Source organism: Molothrus ater, chromosome 11 (genome assembly GCF_012460135.2).
Source record: "Molothrus ater isolate BHLD 08-10-18 breed brown headed cowbird chromosome 11, BPBGC_Mater_1.1, whole genome shotgun sequence".
Taxonomy (NCBI): Eukaryota; Metazoa; Chordata; class Aves; order Passeriformes; family Icteridae; genus Molothrus; species Molothrus ater.
Window position 1 is genome coordinate 14,778,415 of NC_050488.2, and position 14,907 is coordinate 14,793,321.

The following is a 14,907-nucleotide window of genomic DNA, read 5'->3' on the forward strand; positions in this document are numbered from 1 at the left end:
AGCCTCAAGAGAACAATTAGAATGAATGAGCTCAAATAAAAATGAATTTTTGGGAGTGTATTTATGATCAGTTTTGCGTGCAGCCCTTTTCTCCCTGCAAAACCCCTGGCTCAGGTGTAATGCAGCTGGAAAAAGTTCTGGGCAGGAGAGGATTGCATGTTAATAGATATACACAAAAGAGCTGCTTACAGGGGAAAAAACAAAGATGGCTGAGAAATAAAAAATATTCAACAGCATCACCACCCACAGAGAATGAATTTCATAGGAAGGATAGTGCAGATATAGCTACTATGGAAACATGAATCTTCAACTCCTTTACATTATTATATTTTCCCTTCATTGTAAGGTTTGTTGGAAAAGTAGAATATGCTAATAAACCTCTCTGATTTGTCTCCCTTGAAGTTTTGTGCGAGCAAAGTAACACATTCCATTTGAACTTCATAATTCATATGTAACTATTTTTAGTTATGTTCTCTTCAACCCTCAATGGGCAGCTAATGAATTTAAGAAAATATATAGCCTCCTTGAATTGCCTACTGTAGTTTCTCACCAGCATTAGCTTGAACTTAGTTGGCAGCTACACTCTAAAAAATCATCATTAAAACTTATCTCAATGCAGGTGTAATCTGGACAAAGAGATTCCCCCCATGATCTCCTGCTTCTGTGTTGCTCAACATCTCATCCTGTGCCATTCAAGGCTGCAATATCTGAAGGCTGGGGTATTTGAGTTCCTCCACCTGCAAGAACCAAGGGATAAATATGGATTTATTGGCCCGCAACAGCTGCCATCCTGTGATGAGATAATTAGGCACAGGCAGGGAGGGAATTCCCATGGGACTTGGGGTGAACAGTTTGAATTAGGCTGGAAAGGTGAAGGCTGGGATGGGGTCTGCTGCTCCTGCACAGCAGTGGCACTGGGCACAAACACTCATTTGCCCTGAGAAAATGCCAGAAGGAGGCACAAGGAAAAGGAGAACTGCTCCCTTCACTGTGTCCTGCCTCCATTGCACACCTTCACCAGCAGTGGGAAGCAGTGGCTGCCCAGCTTCACCCTCACACCTGCAAACCTTTCCATGGCCTCATTTCCTCCCTCCTCCACATCCTCCCACAGAAATGGGTTTATTTGTAAAACAGAAAGACTGACTTCTCTTGGTGAAGTATTTTAAGATGGTCTGTGTCTGTGTATGAAAACGGGGACTTATTTTCCTAAATAATCTACATTTTCTAAAGGTTACAGGAAACTATTTTTAAAGGAAATTCATAAGTATTTTTGAAATTTTTTTGCACTTACAGACTCTTCCTCACAGGAAAGTCTCATCCACATTTCTTCACGAGACAAGCAACATGTGCACTCATTTTCTGTTTCAAATAAGAAAAAGATCTAAACCCCATAGATATTAATAGAAAATAAAGCTTTTTGTCCTGATGCTCCAAAAAGCTTTCACAACACTGAAATGTGGAGTTAAAACACACTAATGTGGAAAAAAAGTCACTTGAATCCATCACAGTGAAATACTCTAGTCAATACCACCTTAACACAACACATTAAAAACACCAAAGTACCACCTGCTTGTGAAAGGCTTGATTCTTATGAAATTGTTCCTTGAGAAAATGGTCCCATAGTACTTTTTAACTCTACTTAATCAGCACAAAACTAATCAAAGAAGATGACTCTCATTTCCTTTTCTAAATGAAAAATGTCCACTTCATGAGGGAAAGGTCAGCTGTTAGGCAGAGTGCTGGTGCACTTTAGAGAACCTAAAATCTGCACCTGGACTTCCTCACATCCTGAATATTTCCCTCTTTCAGTTTGGCTGAGAATTGCTGTTTAAAACTACTTTTTTCTTCTTGGTCCCTTCATTATTCTGACAGTTGTGTCTTTCCTAGAATTTACTCTTCCTGTAACATTTTCTGGATAGAATACAATAAATTCTGTTTTATGTCCTAATTCCAGCTAGACAGCTATAGAAGTGTTAAATAGCTACTGTGACATGTCTAATAAATAGCCATCTAACCACATTATAAGTAATCTCAAATTCAGCCCAATAAATATTGCAATAAATCTGTGTTTGACAGTAATCTGTATGAATATCAGTAATAAGATAGACCAGAAAGGCTAACCCTACTAAAGAGCTTTGATTTTGGAAAAGGGCCATGTGCAGTATTTTATTCTTCTCAGAGAGGAAAAAAAACCCTCAAAAACCCCCCAAAAATGTTTAGCAAATAATATAGTTTTGGGAAAGGAAGGATTTTTCAACAACCTGCAATTTATTTAGATGACAAAAAATGAGATATATGAAGTAGGGCATGTTTTGCTGAACATCAATGGCAGTTGCACAACATTTGCATGCGTTAAAAAGCAGTAACTTTCCAGTTATTAATTAACTCCTATTGCCAATACCATTACCAGCAGCTGGAAACATCTACTGAACAAGACACACAAGTCTTTTTCTTCCAGGCTGCAGTGTTCTGACTGCCAAAAGTTTTGAAAGATATTCCAAGTATTTGGCAGACTATTCAGTAGCCTCATCAATATCCCCTTCATCAGCATTTCTTCACCTACCACCCACATTTTGCCATCCTCTGGATGACAGAAGCCTGGAGCATCTCAGCTGGGAGAGGCTGGTGTGGCCCTGGCAGGAAGGGAGGGCTGTCCCCACCTCCCGTGCCTGATGTGGGCACCACCAAGCCCTACCTAGAGCATGGACACCCTGTTCCACCAGGCCAGGGTTAGGCTCCTCATCTCTGCTCTACCTCCTGAAAAAAACTTCTGCATTTCCACTGCTCAGACTTGGACATCTTTAAGGTTCCTTCCTGGCTTTGCTTTCTCATTAACCAAAAAACCATTCACTGGTGTGAGCAGTGATGACAATACCTGCCACAGTTCTGTGTTTATTCCGGTCTATTTAGTTTAGGTTGTTTAGGTTTTGTTTCTATTTTTAAACTTAGAAAAAAAAAATCCATTCAGAGCAAGCTTTTAATACCACTGTCCATTCTTCACTCCCTATTTATATCCTTCTGGGGCTCTGTGATCAGAAGATAGTACTACCAGCTTCCCCTGGTGTAAGTTTGCTCACAGAAAAAAAAGGCAAGTTACACAATAGCTCTACCATTACACAAAGGATGTGCATCAACATCTGCATAAGCTAATATTTTCCACAGGGTCAGACTAATGGGTCATATACTCTGCAATTGTTTCTAATGGCTCACTTTTGGTGAGGACTGTGTAAGTACACAAATTATGAGAAAAAGGGAATATTTCTTCACATTCAACTTCAGTTATTAGTGGTTGCACCCCAGGGAAGTGGGCACAGCCCCAGGCCTGGCAGAGTTTAAGAAGTGTTTGGACAATTCTGTCAGGCACTCTGAGAGCACTCTGGTGTGTCTCTTAGGGTATCCTGTGCAGGGCTAAGAGCTGGACTCAATGATCCTTGTGCATTCCTTCCAAATCAGCATATTCTCTGATGTGCATTGTCTTCTGCTCCTTGGGACACCACCACACAGAAAGCTTGGAGCTCCTGCATCAGCTACATTGATTGGCAAGAATTTCCCAGGAGCAAGAGACACCAAACTTGTCTGCTCTCATAGGTTATCACTCTTTCCATTCCATCCACAGCTGTCCTTAGCTTCCCTCACTCTTTCTCCACACAACACTCCACAGGGTTCTGCATCTCCCAGCTCCATGGATGTCTCAGCATGGAAGGAACAGTCCTGGACCTCCTCAGATTCTGTATGGTGCCATCAAAATCCACTCCATCTTCTCTGTTATGACTGCTTTTCTGCCTGAGGAGAAACATTGGAAATGCAGAGGTGCTGGGTGGTTTTCTGCAGATGGAATCTAAGCTCTTAATTTTATAAATAAATAAATAAATACAGCACAGACCTTAGTGACACAGTCTCTTGTTCTATTGGTGAGATATCTCAAAGAGGGACAGAAAGGCTCTCAGCAGAGCACAGGATGGGCACACTGAAGTAGAAATGTGTGTGGGTACAGAAAGCCCTTTTTCCATCAACTGCTTTAAATCACAGTCTCATTACAGGTGGAGGGTAAATGGAGGGAAGTATGAACCTCAATTAACAGGTCAGGGGCTGGGACATATCTAATTATAAACCCATTTAGCCCTAGCCTAAACATCCTAATCTTAGCCCAGAATACACAAGTCTGCCTGGAGCGACACAAAGCAGTGATAGCCCATGTGGGGACTTCCAGCCTCAAAGAGCCCACGTTGTTCTTTCAGCTATCACAGTTTATTTTTTGGACATTGAGACTCCAGAGGCTGTGGAGCAGCAAGGCACCATGAAGAATACATTCATTTGTGACTTCAAGGATGAGGGGAACCTTTTCAACGATACCATTGTCTGTCTGTCTCCACAAGATGTACTGCAAAGGTTAATTTGTTTTGAAATCCCCATTTTTAATTTGCATTGCTGATCAACCTAGCAATTATAAATGTTAATCTATTCTTCAGTGGCCTTAAATTCAGCGACCGAGACTGTTGAACTAAATAAAAATTCCATCCCTTGCTCTGATTTATTAAAACTTGGGTGATATGGAGAACCCACTGAGCCAGAGCACTGATAGGAGCGTGTTTTCAAAGCACATCCTCAATTAATTTTAAAGCAGGAGGGACCAATTTATATCACTTTGATTTAAATCAGTTTTGTTAATTGTGATTTAAATCACAGTTTAAATAATTCAATTTGCATTGCAGTTGTGCTTTCTAGCAGATATTCATGACAAAGGGTTACTCTCAGAGACTGACACCTAATAAAAATGCTTGATTGCAAAGAAAGGTAGCTCTGAGCTGGTATTTAGTATTTGTTTTTGTTAACTCTTAGTTAACAAAAACAAATAGCACACTAATAACACACGTCACTATATATCTAAGTGTTTATTTTGGGGTTTGATTTTTATGTTTGATTTATGAGAAAAACAGGACATGGAGGTTTTAGTCACCTGATTCACTTTTTAATGTGTGCTTTGTGTCATGCTGCTTCTGAACAAAAATATCCAGAAGAACCTAATTGTTTAAGTGGAACTACATTGTGTCCTGAATATTTTAGGAAATATTATCAAAATATTCATTGCATTTCAAGGCAGCTGAGGTACTGAACAGTGCAAATATCAACAGCAATAAATCAGCTGAGCTATTTTTTCCTTGCTTTCTTATTCTTCAAGATTAGAACTGGTTGATCTCAGATCTTCCCTCCCCCCCAGCTCACCTTTTACTCATAAAATGGGAAAGGATAAGCAAATTTTCCTGTTCTTTCAACTACCAGTTGTTTTCCCAACTTGGAATATTCTAGTCATTAAGTGATGTAAAGCAGATAAAATAAAAAGAAGAAAATGTTCTTTTTGCACCTGCAAAAAAAGGGCTGCAGCTGTCAAAAGCTAGTTTATTACTCAAGAAATTCCAATTCCAGGTGTCTAGTTAGCAATTTCTCCCCTTTAGTGATATGACATTCTTCAGAATTCTGGCAATGAATATATACTCGGTTGTTATTTTTATGAAAGAGGTTATTAATAAGAAAATAAAATTTTATTTTGGGCATTCATAACAAATTTAGGCTGTCATTGCTTCAGAATGCATGACTTCAAGTTTTATTTTCAGAAGACAAAAATATTAATTTAAAAATTCAAAGATGAATGAATGTGTGTTGTAAAAACACACGCTGATTTCTTGGCACTAAGGAACCACAGACAAAAGGACAAGAATGTGAATGGACTAATTGCCATCTATTTCTAAAGGAAGCACAATAAAAACACTGTAGATTTTTATTTGCTAGAGGATTTTTCTCCTGCCCTCAACTGACAAAGTATGATTTTTACCACTTGCACCTGGACAGGGATCCTTCCCCACAAGGAAATCTCTGGGCAATGAACTCTCCCTACACCATAATTCTCACACAACATGAGACAAAAGGCACAGCTCTAATATCAAAGTGTTGTTTCTTAATCCAAATGCTTATTCTTGATTCTATCTAAACCTCTAACTGATTAGAAATTAGTTAATTAAGTTAGCTGACCATGTTAGTTAACTATATGGCTGCTGGGTGGGAGGGCTCTCCCACTCAAGTACTTGATGCAAGTTTGCAGCACAGTTTCTTAGGGCAATGACTTGTTTCAGTGGACTCAGTCAAAAGGTTGGACACTATTATTTTGGAAGTCTTTTCCAACCTTAATGATTCTATGAATCCATCCCAGCAGGGCAGGGCAGGGCAGGGCACCAACACTGGCTGCTCAGGCAGGCTGGCAGGAGGGCAGGGCTGGGTTCCATCTCTGGGCAGCAGCACCACAGCACTCACAATGCCCTTTGGAGCTGGGTAATAATTTTCCTCTGGGCTATTCTTGCTATTTGGCACTAGGAAATTGTGTTCTCTGGGCCCAAAATCTGTGGGGTAACAGAGATCACATAAGAGACATCCAGGTTGTGATCTGCAATGGGGGTTTACATTAAGTCCTTCATACTTTACTCAGCCCCCAGAACATGCAGCCTTATCTTAATTTTCAATCAGTTTCCTGAAATAAGAGATATTTGTTTTAATTTCTGCATGAGGTGCTGAAGATGCCATCTGGTACTTAGTTACTGGTGTTAACCAATAACCAGGAAGAATTCTGTGTTGGTGCTTAGGCCCTAGGAATTTGAAACTAAAACAAGCAAGCAAATTAGCTTTTCACCAGTTCTGAGTGTGCAGCGCAGGAATAAGCTCACCCAAAAGGTGTGGGAGTTCTGGGAATAGGCAGGCACTCACCTGGGAGGGAGCAGGACAAACACCCAGCTAACTTTTCCATAAAGCCTTGCAGAAGTACTTCCCAATCAAATGAAAACCTGAGTGAAAAAAAAAATTGAAATAAAAAATTGATAAGTAAACAAAAATTTTGCAAAAGGGTAAAAGCATTTCTGTTGAATAAGATTTTTTGCTTACTCTAAACTTCAGAGCAGGCACAAACTAAAAAGAGGTGCCAAAAGCAGTAACTGAGGAGCTGTCACTGTGCTGCAGTTAAGGACATACACCCACAAGTTCCCCTTAGCAACACCTAGTTTTCTGGTGAAAACCATCACAGTTCACAATTCCTTTGTGCAAGTACCTAGAACTGACAACTCAAATGTGCAGAACAGAAAAAAGGGATCAGTAAATACCTCAGTCCTGTATTTGGAGAGCTGCTCTGTGCATTCAAGACCAATTAAATACTTTAAAACCTCAGCAAGTAACTGCAAGAGTTATGTCCACTAAGCCCATCAAGTCTACAAAACTTGCACAGGACAATCACAGAGGAATTTTGCAAGGGAAGGCTCAACACACAGATGTAATTTTTATGCTTTGGAACACACAGGAAATTCCAGCAATCATTGAATGAAGTCTGAGGGTCTTGTTGAAAGATGTGCATTAAGTAAATATAAACCATGAAGTAAATACATGGAAAAAGTAGTGCCTTGGAAGAAACAAACAAGTGATATATAGCATCAGACTAAACAAGGTAGTGCAAGGCCAAGATAGAACAGCTATTTCTGAAATCACTAGGAAATAATCATAAAGAAACACTTGAAATAATAAATAATAGAAGAATTAGTTCTTTCCCCCTACCACTCATGTCTGAAGCAGTGCAGAGTGCCCTAGAGCTGGACATACAATTTTCCTTTAATCCCTTCATGCTGACAGTGAAAAACGCTATACTTGTATCCACTGTACCTGGTCATCAAGGAATTGCCTCTGTACAAGGATTCCTCATTTGCACAAAGCTGAGGAAATTGGGCTGCTCCTCCCAGACAGCACTGGATAAGACAAGGGTGTCTGAAGAGCCACCACTCCTGCTGCTGACAGTGAGGTGATCCCTGATTTTGGAACAAGCCTGGCATGCACCAAAACAGCCAATGCTCAAATGACACTGCTCATGGTACATTGCATCCTATTCAGATCCAAATTTCAGGTTGGCTTTCCTGACAGCAGCAGCTCATGAAGATGTCTGTGCTAGCTAGGTATTTCACCTCCTGTGTGAGGAAGGAAAACAAAACAAGTAAAACTAGCTGACATCAGGAAAATTGAGAAGCTGTAACTCATACAGAATTGGCCCAGAAATAATCAGATTCCTCACTCCTTTATTTGCTCCTGGACCAAGTCCATTCTGTCCAGATAAACTCCTCCCCAGTGCACCGCACAGCTCTGGTGTAATGAAGTGATGGGTCATGCTGGTGCTATCGCATCCAGGATTTATGAGGAGACATTATCACCTCAAATACAGAATTGGAATGGGCACAAGAGAGATTGTGGCCCTGCAAACAAGTCTTTTAGGCATGTTTAGATAGGTAGGATGCAATCAATCAAATTAAGGTGCTGTGCATGGATGTATCTCCACTGACCTCAGAGAGAATTCCAGCATACGTTGGTACAGGATCTGGTGGTTAGGAATTCTTTAACCATGCATATCTATTACCAAAAAGCAGGCACACCTCCTACAGGTAATTCAGCAGATTTCCTCTCCTTTTCTGAGAGTAAAATGTCCAGTGCTGATACCAAAGCTGCCTTCCCTGCTGATCCCCTTTTGTCTCTGCTTGGCACGTTGCATTCTCCATTCAGCAGCAGCTGTGCATAGCTGGTCAAACACTCCAAGTTATTTGTCAAAGTTTTCCTAAGGCTTTTCATCTCCCTGTTTTCCCACGAGGTGCCCAAACACAAGTCATCTCTGTTGGCTTTTCGAGCACATTAATTCTGAACACAGCATCAGAACTGGCAGGTAATCAGTTAGCTGGAGGTTAAAGTGAAGCATTTTTCCCTAACAAGGGCAACAAAAAGGTGGGAAAGATATTTCTGAATTAGAACATTTTTATTCAGGTACTATACTTCCTAGAGGTACACCTTTAATGCCAGCTCATGGGCAATTCTTTAACTAGATGCAATTTGAAAAGCCACTGGAGGTGGAGAAAAACAAAGCAGAATGTCTGATTTATCACTTCTGAAATGCAAGGTGGGGGGGATAAACTGCAGCCTCAAGGCTTTGGGGCCTGAAGCACTGCACCACCCTGGATCCAGGAGGACAGAAAGAGGAATCCTCCAGCTAACACCACTCACACTTACCCTCAGACTGTGGGAGATGTCACTGTGAGGGCACAAGGAGGAAAGAGTGGACCCAAAGAGCAAGGGCAGGAGTGCAGGGGCTCTGGAGCACTCAGCTGGCAGCACAACACAGAAAAAAGGGGTCTGGGGGTCTGACCACACACAGCTTTTGTCACACAGTGAAGAGGGAAGTAGATCCTATCTGCCCCATCTTGTAGCCCTGATCTAGAGCCAGCTAATTGGTAACAGGAGTTTTATGTAAGGATGAACTCCATGGAATCTTTTAACATGAATATCTCTCAAATAATTTATTTGATTTTGAGCTGTCTCCTAGGAAACAGTCCATTTATGTCAGCATTAAGGAGTAGGATGCCATGCATAGTTAGGAATGCCTGTTAACCTCCACCCTTGAAATGCTCATCCCTACAAGACAGGAGGAGAGAGGGCAGAATGGGACCTGAGCCCAAGGGACCATCAGTGGGGGCCTGGCTCCTGTTTGTGCTTCAAGAGTTCTCACACCAAATTTATGCCCAAATTCTGTCATGTGGTGTCAGCCAAGGGGATGCACAGGTAGCTGAGTGAGGTCAGGAATTAATTTGACACATTATGGCTCCAAATTCCAAAATGATTTGTGGATGTGAAAAACTTTCCTACCCTAATCAACAGGAATATTCATGTGCATGAAGTTGGATGGGTAAGATCAGGATTAGTCTCCAGAGAAACAAAATGATGTAAAGGCTGTTATTTATCCTGGCTGTGCTATTTTTCTGAGAGGAGGAAAAAAAAAGAGGAAAGATTTGAATTTTAGCTATTTGATGAGTAACATTGCAATAGACAGGTTAGTCCTTGTAATCTGTTGGCACCATTAGCAGAGGACTAAATAAAATATGTTTTTATTCATCTTATGTATCTATTAATCCAATCCATTGCAATGGTTATTCAATATTTATGTTTGTATGAATTACTGCAGATTTCATTCCCTTTTGAAAACTAGGATAGTTGAAATGGTACAGGATTGCTTTTTATCTGACAGAATTTTAATCTTTTGCTTATCATGGTTTCACCTGAATTGTTGCTCTAAAAACTAAATAAATTAAGTTTTGGTGAGATAAGAAGTTCCAATATTAGACCCTGATACCATTGGTCATGGTGTCATGATATACCCAACATTCCTTATAAATTATAAATGTGTGAGGATCTATTTTTTTGACTGCCTGTATTAGTTTGAAGAAATAGCACTCACCACACTGAGTAACATTTAACACTGCTCACACTGCAGTCAAAGTAGTCAAATTCCACTCTTCAGGAAGTAAAGAAAACCTCTTGCAGAAGTCAGGAAAGACTTTCTTCTCCACTTGTAGGAATGAACATAGTCTGTAGCTCTTGTCAGTTAGTCATATCCATCATGGCACTCTCAATTTGCTACAAAGCGTTTCAGTGAAAAATAGATCAGATTTCTCTAAATCAGAATATGCCTGCTGCTGCACCCTAGCACTAAGATTGCAATTCAGCATCTTGTTCCACTCTGCAGTGAAGAACTGTCTGAAAGTTAGACTGGAGGATAAAATCTTCAAACAGACTTCAAAGGAAAATCCCCTGCCACCTTCTAGGTGCCCACCATTTCTAGGGTGCAGGTGAAAGAAGGTTTGCAACTACTGCGACTAAAAAGCCTTGTTCCTCAACCTTGCTCCCAAAGAAATCTTGTCACATATATGTTAAATCAGGTCCAGGAAGACGAGAGACATCAAGAAAGTCCAGAAAGACATCAACACAATTCAAAATTCAGTTTCAGAATCAGTGGATATTTTTCTTTGTTTATTCCATACACGACCACTCAAATGGAGAACTTAGAATGACCTTAAAAAACTGAAAACAAGAACAGGAGACAACTCTTAATGCTGCTGTGCCATAATCCATGCTACCCCAAACCATTCTCCAAGGCAAGAAACAGAAAAACCCCATCAAGAAAATAGCGCCATAAAACAGAAAAACAAAGTATAAACAGAAAAATAAAACCAGACGCCAATGTGCACCCAAAGGAACTATTAAAAGCAAAATGCTTGTCAGGGTAGGATGCTCTGCTGCACACATCTGGTGCTCTCAGCAATTCAGAACATTTCTTTAATTGCTACACCTGAGACCAAGAGCAAGAAATAAATCCAGACACTGATCTCAACGTATTTGGAGACAGGTAGAGATGAGTAGCAGCGTGAGGATTTCATTGAGGACAATCAAGCAGTTATGCATTACTGCACTGAACAGACACACTCGGGGTAGATCTATGCCTCTATAATTTGATGTCTGTTTTTTAAATCCTTCTGCTGCCAGACATTGCAGAGATAACTGTGATAAGCCTCCCATTTGGTATATATCATGCGGTACTTTTTGCACCATCCAAGATGTCAGTTCAGCAATATCCAGTGGAAAAGGCAATGAACGAGATGTCAGAGCAGCTGGACTGACTCCAGGCTGTTGTTTCTTCTCATGGGTTGTTGCAAGTCACTGAACTTTTCTGTTCCTGTTTTATTTACTCAGACTCTAAGTACTGGCTACATGTTTAGACAGCACCTTGCATGATGGATCCTTCTTCTCTCTCAGGCCCTTAGAAATGTGTAAGTCAGTTTTATTCACATTTCATGACTTAGGCTTTTCCTGACAACAAACAGTGAAGCCTGTGTGTTTATTGAGAGGAAAAGATTCAAAGACAGGCAGAACACAAGAAAGAACATAACTAACACTTGCTCTGAGAAGCTGTTTGGTGTTTCTAAACTGGAAAATGAACTTGCTCAGCAAGTGCTATTGCCCAGGATCTCTATGTCCTTCACCTCTCAATAAGATGGTGAGACGTTCCCCACCATTTTCTGAGTCCATGAAAAGGGTGGGTTAAATACTGATGCTAAAATGTTCACATCCTTATGAGAAGGATATTTCATCACAGCCTTAGAAGAAGAATATGATTTTCTCTGAATCCAAGCTAAATATTCTAAAATTGCTTTTAATAATTCCTTTCAGAGTAACATCAAGGATTTCCTTTTCTTGACTCAATTTGCTATAGCTTGTCCTTTGTGAACAGTGGCATGCCATAGCCAGCTGTCATTATTACCTATATATTTCTCAGCTGTATTTCATGTAGACCTGATAACCCAGTACTCCATTTACCCAAAATATTCAGTTCTCAGCCCTGCCATTTGCCAAATCAGGAATGACATATCTTGAACTACATTAACTGCCTCAGAGCATTCTCATCCTTCAAAAAATGAAATTTTAGCCACATGTTGCCTTACAGCACATTTGAGGTCAGGAAAAAATATTAGGTTCTCATTCTTCAGGTGCAAACTGAAGTATAATCATGTTCTTAGGAATGACCTGTACCACATACAGAATACAGAGGTGTCATTTAAAGAGTAAAAGAGTCACTGGGTTTTTGTTCAAATAGCGTCTTTTCCAGACAATTTGCCCTCTCTTGACACAATTCATTTAAAAGAAGAAATAATTGAATTAAAAAGTTAAATAGAAATATATTTTTTTACACAAAAGAATGTTGCCCAATTATGATGGCCCATTGCTCCAGTGAATAGCAGTGCAGCTGAGCAGAGGGCTGTGAGAAGAGTTCAGCAATCAAAGCCATCAGTCCTGCCTGTTGTGATCAGACTGCAATTTCTGGTGAGTGAGGGGATCAATTTCCTGATTTCATCTTTCATAGAGCACAAGCAGAATAGGACATCAACAACCCCTTTACTGGAGAACACTGGCTCATTTTATCTGCATCTGCTATGGACAATGCCTAAAGACATTACCTCCAAATTGTCAAATTAAGATGAAGCCTGAGACTTGCTGATCCCTCCTCCTTTTGATGCTCAGGGGAGCTGGACATATTTTGAATGTCTGATTTGGTTTGTAGGGAATGTAATGCATTTTTAACAAAGCTAGAATTTTGATCCAGAAAAGAAAACCAAAACACATGAATTATCATTAAATATGTTCTAAAGCTGAATCAGACGAGAATAAATTAGGCCAATATTCAAACTGTGAAAAAAACCCAAACAAAACCAAGAATATCCACAACACTCAAAATTCCAACTATATTCATCCTGAAAGTCTTTCTTATGATAGTTGTTACACAACAGTATATTTTCATAGATACATAAATATAGATCATACATTTACTATGCCATTAAGAGTTAATAAAGAATGCATATACACTGATGGATTTACTTTTCCCCCCATCTTTAAGAAACTCCTGAGTCACTGAACTTCCAGATCACATTTGTCTCTTTCATGAAAAATTCCCCTATACAAAGATTTGTGACCAGTTCAATGACAGGAAAATCTTTTCTTGTGTTTAGAAATATCCTGAAGCTGAATTTCAGATTCCAAATACCTCTTCATTGTGCAACTGCCTTTTCCTCAGAATTACGTTAAACTTATTTAAGGCTTTTATTTCAGTTTCATTTAAAATAGATTTCCTGAAGATGAAAATCCTTGGGGTTTCTTTTGGCCTTCCCCTTGTTCCTACTTCCCATGTAATAATGCCATCATGATTCATTATTTGATGTTCTCTGGCTTCAGACTTATACTATAATTGCCTAATTTCTTATGAGAAAGGCAGATAAGGAAATATTTCAAGAGGCTTGTAAATAACTGACAAGGACCACAAGACTGTAGTTATTTTTAATTTATATCTGAAGTGCTTTGCTGTTCTAGCCGAAATAATGTGTTTGTATAGTTTTTCTGTGCAGCCTGTATCATTTATCACTCAGTAACCAGCATGAGCTGCACATCCTGCTTTAAAACCTCAAAGTATTTTCCTAGTTACCATTACAGCAAGGTATTATAGTCTTCTGGAGAATCTATAGTGGAGTAATAAACTGCATGACTTTGAGTAAAAGACTTTCCTCTTTGATTAAACTCTAGTCTTACCAACTAGAAGTTTCCAGTCCTGCATGGTTGCTTGGAGTTCCTGTGCCAAATGAGCCAGTTTGATCTCCTCCAGATTTTTTATTGCACTCCTGCAAAATAATTGGAGAACAAAAAACCCTCAAACTTGTCCTGAAAGCTGAATTTGCAATGTCTTTCCATCCTGGCATTTAACTCTAAGAGGGAATATGTGTTATCTAATATATACAGCTCCCAGCATCATGCTGCTGTTCACATGAATAATTTTACAGGTGGTGGTGCTTATGCTAATAAGGAAGTTAATGAGAAAAGCCAGGCTGGTTCATGTTTTGTAAGAAAGAGAATTAAACCCTATATTCATCAACTGGAAAAAGCCAAACATTAGAAAGGAAAGAATGGGTACAGTCCAAACAAAATAAAATTCAAGAAAGGAGAAGGAAACTATCATAGCTAGAAATATCAATGAGTAGTGTCAGAGATTGCTGTTGTGTAATGCTGCCTTGGTTACATGGTTTATGTTAATATTATTTGTTACTTCCTGAACAATGGCTGAAATAAGGACTTATTAGGATATTTAAAAATAGGGTGGAAAGGTGGAGAGAGGAAAGATCAGAAATCCAGAAAAACATCAGTTTAGACAGGTGTCTACAGATCTCTGCCTTGTTCATTGGTGAAAACTTCAGGCATTGTCAAATGATTTAAATTGAAAAAAAACCCACCAAGATTTTAGTCACGGCAGATAGGTAATTCTTTACTGGGAGGGTGGTGAGGCACCGGCACAGATTGCTCAGAAAACACAAAAACCTGTGGATGCCCCATCCCTGGAAGTGTTCAAAGCCAGCTTGGATGGGGCTTTGAGCAACCTGGTCTAGTGGAAGGTGTTCCAAGGCAGGGGTTGGAATGAGATGATCCTCAAGTGCCTTCCAATCCAAACCCTTCCATGCTTCTGAGATCACA

At 39.8% G+C, this 14,907-nt stretch overlaps 1 long non-coding RNA gene across 1 annotated transcript; it reads right to left on the bottom strand.

The window, feature by feature from the left end:
• Positions 1-2,551: 2,551 nt before the first annotated feature.
• LOC118691872 (uncharacterized) lies at positions 2,552-14,021 on the bottom strand. The gene is made up of 3 exons (XR_004981083.1): positions 13,975-14,021; positions 6,754-6,830; positions 2,552-3,783 (listed from the first exon to the last, which is right to left on the bottom strand). It is a non-coding gene; the product is annotated as an uncharacterized LOC118691872 (long non-coding RNA).
• Positions 14,022-14,907: the final 886 nt, after the last annotated feature.